Consider the following 7,500-nt stretch of genomic DNA (forward strand, 5'->3'; position numbering starts at 1 on the left):
GTAATGAGACAGAAAGAGAGTGAGGGAGAAGGTGAGAGAGAGGGAGGAAGTGTGGGAGGGGAGGAGAAAAAGAGGAAAAGAAAGGATCTCTGCTTGATGGAAAGAAACAGAAGAAGGAGAGGATAGTGCTGGAGAAAATGTAGCGTAAATAGGTGGTGTGAAAAGGAGAAAATGACTTATGGAATTACTAGCATTCAGACAGGGCAGAGGGAGGGCCAGCACTTACATACAGCATCCCCTCTCTGCACTCTTTCTATGGAGTGACCATTATGTGGATCCAGTGAAGAAGGAGAGAGAGAGAGAGCTCTTTGGGTGTGTCTGGGTGTGAGAGAGGGAGTGTGGATGTGTGTTTGTTTGTGGAGGAGACAGTAATTGGGTGTCAGTATATGTGCGTTTTTTGTGTGTGTATGTGTGTGTGTGTAAGTGTGTTTGTGTTGACTGAACACTCGATGACCCATAGAACACACACGTCCCCCTATTGCGCCAGAGTAGCAACTCATTGGGTAGGGGGTGTGCTCTGGTAAGTCACAGCCAGCAAACAGGCGCTGAAGTTTACTGGGGCTGCTACCAGCCACTGAAGGCCTTTGCAGGTAGGAAGCAAGATTGCTTTTTCGGCAAATAAGGAGAGACAGAAAAAAAAAGAACCTGAAATAGAGTGAAGGGGAGAGAGAGAGAGAGAGAGAGAGAGAGAGAGAAGGAGAAGGAAAAGGAAAAGAAAGTTATCAAGTCCTTTCAATCTGACCAGCAGCCGTGTTTTGCGCTCTGGTATTGAATGCCCTGAGTGAGGCCTCTCAATCTAACAGCAGTGGGAGGTTCAGCCGCCGCCGGGGGCAGAGAGAGGAATGGAGGTGGAGGGAGGGAAAGACTGAGTGCGTGAGGAGAGACTGAGAGAGAGAGAGATAGGTAGGTAGAACATGATCCCCTGAAGCGGAAGAGATGGAGTCAGAGTGGTGGTGGTGGTGGGGGGGGTCGAGTGGTGGGGTGGTTGGGTACTGGCATGAGTGACAGGAGGCCGTTAGGTCACTGTGAAAGCTCAGATTAAACCAGCCAAGCCCAGAGGCTCCACCACGACATACACAGGCCACTGTGAGAGAGCGAGGGAGAACAAGAGAGCGACAGAGAACAACACACAGAGGAATGGAAAAGGAAAGAGCCAGAGAGGGGCCGTGAAGACAAAAGAAAATGCAGAGAGAGAGAGAGACAGAGAGAGAGAGACAGAGAGAGAGAGAGAGAGAGAGAGAGAGAGAGAGAGCGAGAGAGCGGCAAAGTTATGCCGGGCCTCAGTGAGATGGAGAGAGGGGATTGAGAGGGAGATGGTAGAAGGAGAAGAGGAAGGATGGCAAGTGAAAGGTCACTGTTGGCCCCCCTGCCTGGTCACATGCCTAGCAGGAACTCAAACCGTGGGGAGAGCTGTGGGAGGGAGACCTGTCACTCACTCACTCTGGAGCCAGGGGTGGGCAGCGGAGGTGTGTGTGTGTGTGTGTGTGTGTGTGTGTGTGTGTGTGTGTGTGTGTGTGTGTGTGTGTGTGTGTGTGTGTGTGTGTGTGTGTGTGTGTGTGTGTGTGTGTGTGTGTGTGTGTGTGTGTGTGTGTGTGTGTGTGTGTGTGTGTGTGTGTGTGTGTGGAATAGGTCCTCCGGATGCCTGTCCCCTTTCCCATCCAATATGCACATGCCCTAAACACACTCACATCGCCACAGGAGAGGACAGCAGGCAGCAGACTCACGTAGGCTGTTTACACTCAACCCTGACAGTGGGTGCTGATCAAACGACCAATCACTCAGCAGTGGCCTAAAATAACACACACATCCTCTGGCATAGTGTCTGGGTAGCATTAGAAAGAGTTGCATACTTGTTTATGTACTTGAATTAGTGTCATCTATTTGTGAGGCTGTATATAATATAATATATATATATATATCTGCTGGAAGACCATTGACTCTACCTCATTGCTATATGCTTTGCTATAATCGAGTTAAAATGCTTCCGGACCTCGGGTTGTGTTTTGAGTATAGTCAATGAACACATTAGATAAGAGGCTGTAAATGGACATTTACCTGCCACTAGTCCTCCCTCTGGGTCTATGCGTCCTCTGGTGCCCGGCTGGCATCGGTTGACCATCTGTGCGGCAGAGTGAGAGCTGGCAGAGAGGGCCGTGATGGACTGTGCCGTGGCTGGCGGCGCGGAGGATCCCCGGCGGGGAGTGCCGGGGCTGGGGGTTGGTGTGTGTGGCGCGTGGCCTGGCTGACAGCTTCAGCCGGCTGGCGTTGCAGCACCGGTGGCTGGGGAGTGAGGTGATGGAGACGGCGCTGGTGGTGTGTGTGTGTGTGTGAGAGAGTGAGAGAGTGAGAAAGAGAGAGAGAGAGAGAGAGAGAGAGAGAGAGAATGAGAGAGAGTGTGTGATGGAAGGGTTGCAAACTGTGCTCAGGCTGCTAATGTCCATCACTCACTCCCCACAGCTTTCCCCCTCTTTTTCTCACACACTCACACTCACACACACACTCACACACACACACACACACACACACACACACACACACACACTGTCAGAGGAGTGGTGTAATAGCACACATAACTTTTAATAGGGAAAGGGTTTAAAAGTTTAAAGGCCTCACTTCAGCAAAGACGAGAGAGAGAGAGAGAGAGAGAGAGAGAGATGGAGGGAGGCAGGCAGAGAGAGAGGTTGAAAGTGTGGAGAAACGTGTAAACGGGTTGCTGATAACACCAATGGCGCTGTACGCAGACCTGAGGAGGAGTCTTATTGAAAGCCTTGAAAGCGCGGCAGTGGTAATTTGGTTCAGGTTGACATTTCTACCCCCTTCAGTACCGCAGAGCTGAGCCCTGGCCTTAATTAAAATCCAGCTGCGCTGCGGATAGGCTAATTGTTTGGATGAAACAAACGGAAAGTGAATAGGGGGTTTAGGGGGGTAGAACAGGGGGAGGTTAGGAGCTCCCCCGAAAATCTGATTATACCCTATCCTCTCTGTGGGGTTCCAGCTGGACGGGGCACAGGGAAAGAGGAGGGTAGAGTTAGGGGCTTTTCACACAGCCTATTAAAAAAAAACCTCAGTCTGACCAGAGAGCCTGCCCATTAGTGGTGGCCTCTCGCTGGGTGTCAGTTGTTTACAAACTAATCAAGGTCATTTGACTTTGTTCATGAATGCTGGGAAGCACACAAATACAAATACACCATGCTGGCAACTGGCTTGCAGCAAAAAAATAAAAAACCTACTGAATTGTAAAGCTTGCTTTTGATGGTCGATTGGCGCAACAGTGATGTTGTGCAACAGTCATCTGCCGCTATACATTGACCTTAATTCTCGCACCAAGTTATTTACTGGTTTTATGTGCGCGCTGGCACGTACTATCACTCCAGCGTTGTATCGTCCCTAATGCCCTAGATTAGCGTCAAATCATCCAAAGCTACTGTGCACAGCTGCGAAGGAGTTCGCCTTCAGCTAAATATTGATGTTCCAGTCGTGGGCTGGGAATACAGCATTTATTCCAACATTGATTGACATTAAGAGACTTCCCTGTCCTCCCCCATAACACTCGCTTACGCAGTAATGCCTGTGTCGTCAGGGAGTAACTAAGGGAAAACAAAAGGGAAGCTCATTTCCGTGCTCTGTAATTATACGGCACCTTGCTAGAGCAGATCCACATCAGGAATACTGATGCCTCGTGCCAATGACTCGAGGGCTGGATGTGTTGACACATGAAACCCGCGGAGGGAATGCGTCAGATCGGGTTTCGGGCCCTAGCGCACTCAGGTGCTGTGTGCATTTGGTGTTGTTGGCTTGTGTTTTAGATGTCATCGATCAATATCTCTCCCCCCCCCCCCCCCCCCCCCCCCACCACACACACACACACACACACTTCTAAAGAGTCACCACTTTAGCTGGATCCTCCCTTGGGGGTGACTATGGCAATCTGGGAGTACGGCACTTAAGTCGGTCCGGGCTGTGCACCCAAACACAATGGGGTGTCTTGTGTCTGGCTGGTCTCCCAGGCCACATTGCACTATGTGGAATCGCCCGCACTGAGCATTGTACCCCAGCCTACCTGGTTACGTGATATTTTATATCTAGGACAAAAAAAGTCTCTCCGGCTGCGATATTTGTCTTTTCTAATCTCTTGCTCTCAAGGGCACCTTGTTTCCAATTGTTGTCTGTTTGATCTAGCTTTTGTTGTTGCAGTCTTATGGACTTTTACTTTAGCGTTGCTGCATGCGCTTGACTTTGACCACTGGGGAGGTTTGCCGTCCTCAGCAACAACAGCACGCCCCGTCGATCCTCTCTCTCTCACTCACGTGTCTCTTGTCTCGGCCTTTCAGCTCACACTGCAGGCTTAAGTGAAGTCTTTCTCCTCCTTGCCTGAGGAAAATTAGGCATTCTCTGGAGATGGGCTCTTGCAGAGATTATCCAAAATCAATGGCCATGCCTGGCTGGCGCGTGAGAATGCTCCGATGTGCAAGTGCTATTGTCACCCGAGGAAAGTTATAGCACTGCAGTGGCACTGTTCTGGATGAGTGAGAGGGGAAGAGGGTGGGGAAGACGGCACTGTACAAAGATTTAATTTTCCCTGCGATTGATTTCATTGAAATGAATCAATGTGCCATGAAATAAAGAACGATTCAATCGTTTGCTAAAGCCTTGGCAGCATATGGAATGACACAGTATAGCCTCACAATCAGAACTAATCTCATTTTTGTATTATGTCGAACCCTGGTTCAATGAAAACGTGACAATGTCCAGAGGATGGAGATTGTATCCGAACTGGAGGGTAGTTGGAGCCAGTGGTTTCCATGGTGTCCAGGCAGAACCCTCTCAGCATGATGAAACTGAATAAGACTCCTATGGTTTTCACACCGAAATGGCCTATTTCTCTCTCTCTCTCTCTCTCTCTCTCTCTCTCTCTCTCTCTCTCTCTCTCTCTCTCTCTCTCTCTCTCTCTTCCTCCCTCCCTCTCTCTCTGTCTCTCTCTCCCTCCCTCTCTCTATCTCTCTATCTCTCTCACTCCCTCGCACCTTCTGTTTACCAAGGGCTTTTCGCAGGGATCAAACACAATATCGGAACGCTGTGTCAGCGCCTTGTAGAGATATGCAATTTAACCGCAGACACACAGAGGAGCGTGGAGTGGGTAACACAATACCCAATGTTCAGGAGGGGAAGCTCACACTCACACTTAGAATAACACACTTCTGGTGTGCGCTCTCTCACACACACACACACACTCTTAGCACGCTGCACTGACATTTGTTTGAACCCATTTGAGTAGCTTTGAAATAAGTATTATCTGCACAAATAGGCCCTTCACATTCAATGAGTACACAACCATGAGTTGTTTTGTCAGAATCCCATTAACGTGCCTTTAAATAACGCAGTGGGTGGTTGAAGTGATCAGAGATTTGGACACATTCTTCCTCTTCGTCAGGGAGAGAGAGAGAAAAAAAAAAAGATGTCTTCCTTAAGGAATTGTACATTAGAGGAGGATGTGGGCTGGCGCCTGTGCTGTGCCAAAAGCAAAACGCTTTGATGAACGAGAGAACGAGAGAGAGAGAGGGAGAGAAAGGGCAAAGGAGTGCAGCTATTTTGGGGCCCATCGCGTGCCTTCTCCCATGATTCAGAGGTTATGAAAGAGACAGCTGGCATTTTTTGGAGTTAAATTCATTCAGAAGTGCCACGTACCGCTCTTGTGTCACTTCTGTGTGAAGCTGTCGAGTGCTGCTCCTCGAACTAATGTTATTACAACCGGTGGCCACTAGGCGGACATGATTTGTGGCCGAGCTCTGGTGTCTTGTGTATGCGGGGAGGGGGGGGGGGGTTCACCCACAGTGGTAAGACAGCGGTCTATGAAGGCCAGGAGATCCTGAGGGGCTGCTTAAGCTCTGTGGTGCGACAGCATTACCGGGTCAAAGCCATCTTAGAGGGGCAACTTAAGACATGAAAACAAAACAGTGTTTAATATCTCATCAATCAGAATATCATTACTCTCCAAATGATCCTCTGTAGCTGTTTGAAGTGGCCGAGGCCAGGCACAGCCTGATTCATCCCTCTCTCTCAAACAAGAGAAAGAAAGAAAAAAAAGCAAAGGATCAAGATTATGTGTGTGTGAATGAGGCAACGCCTCGAATTTCATTCCTCTGTAATAATGCGATAGCGAAGATTACCATTGTAATCCATTTAGGTTTGCAAGGATGTAATCCACTTTATTAATATTGAAATGAACCAGATTATATAATGTAGTCTGTGAAGGGTTTAACAACTCACCAGCTTTGGGACATGAGAGATGATTTAGGAGCGTAAAAACAAAATGATTCCTATAAAACAAACAAACACCACGTGAATCTTGACTTGATGAGTATCTCTACCACACTATTTAATGCTACTCCAATGTTGCTTCCCAGTTGTAGCAGCATTTAGATTTGGAGTTGGAGCTGATTAGCAGAACCAGAGTCAGAGCCTCTCCCTGGGTGTTGTGATCAGATAACAACTTTCTATTCTGGCCGTGGAGGCCAGTGTTCTCGTTAAGGCCAGTGTTCCAGTGGAGGCCAGTGTTCTCGTTAAGGCCAGTGTTCCAGTGGAGGCCAGTGTTCCAGTGGAGGCCAGTGTTCTCGTTAAGGCCAGTGTTCCAGTGGAGGCCAGTGTTTCCACTCCCTAGGCTTACCACCCTGCTGCCCTCTCCTGTGTGTCATTTGTCTAAGCTGGAGGTCGTTGAGAACATGCCTCACCACTGCTTCATCCAGCCCTTTCTCTCCTCCATCCGGCCAGGGATGTGCCTACCCTTACGGTGGGTCGTGCCACCCCGACCCCTCCCCCCCCTCCCCGAACTCCGCTAATCCTACCCAACAGACAGCTGACGCCACCCAGGCTTGTCTGGTAAGAAGGGCTTGGGAGTGTGTAAGGGAGGGGGTCGTACATCATCCGATCCCTCCCCGAACACACTCCGTCAAATTTGCCGGGATTAGATGGCCCACCTGCTAAATAAGACCATGGTCTCGTGTACTGGCTTCTCTCTGTTCAGCTCTCCTTTTTTCCTCCCTTGACATTCTTTTCTTTCTTTTGTTTTGTCTTGTTTGTCTTTTCTGTCCTACTCCCCTTCCGATCCTCCCTGCACAAAAGGCCTCAGTGAAAGCCAGGGCTGTCTGAGAGGGCGGCGGATTTGATAGTTCTGTCCGGGTTCGGGTTCGGGTTCGCAATCGCGAGGGCAGACTGGCAAAGCCAGAGGCCGGGGGAGAATTAGAATGAAAGAGACAAAGAAGGAGAAAGAGAGATGGAAAGAAAGTAAGGGTCAGAGAAAAAAAAGTGAGTGAGACAAAAGGTTTAAGGAAGACAGGGGAGAAACTAAGACTTGGGGAGGTTCTTGCAAAACAAGAGCCTCTGTAAGTCCCAGTAAAGGGCCTTTTGTCTGCGATGGAAGAGATGGTGTTCGATATCCATTCCCCATGGAGACCGCGGAGCGCATGTGGGCACAGGGGGCATCTGTGGATCTGGGGTTATTCA

The 7,500-nt window shown here is 49.3% G+C and overlaps 1 protein-coding gene across 1 annotated transcript in view; it reads left to right on the forward strand.

Moving 5' to 3' along the window:
- Positions 1–7,500, forward strand: part of plxna4 (plexin A4) — a gene marked incomplete at its 5' end in the record, with an annotated part of 214,935 nt that overhangs the window by 104,289 nt on the left and 103,146 nt on the right. The gene's annotated exons all lie outside the window — the stretch shown is intronic.

This window comes from Sprattus sprattus (assembly GCF_963457725.1).
Source record: "Sprattus sprattus genome assembly, chromosome: 14".
Taxonomy (NCBI): domain Eukaryota; kingdom Metazoa; phylum Chordata; class Actinopteri; order Clupeiformes; family Clupeidae; genus Sprattus; species Sprattus sprattus.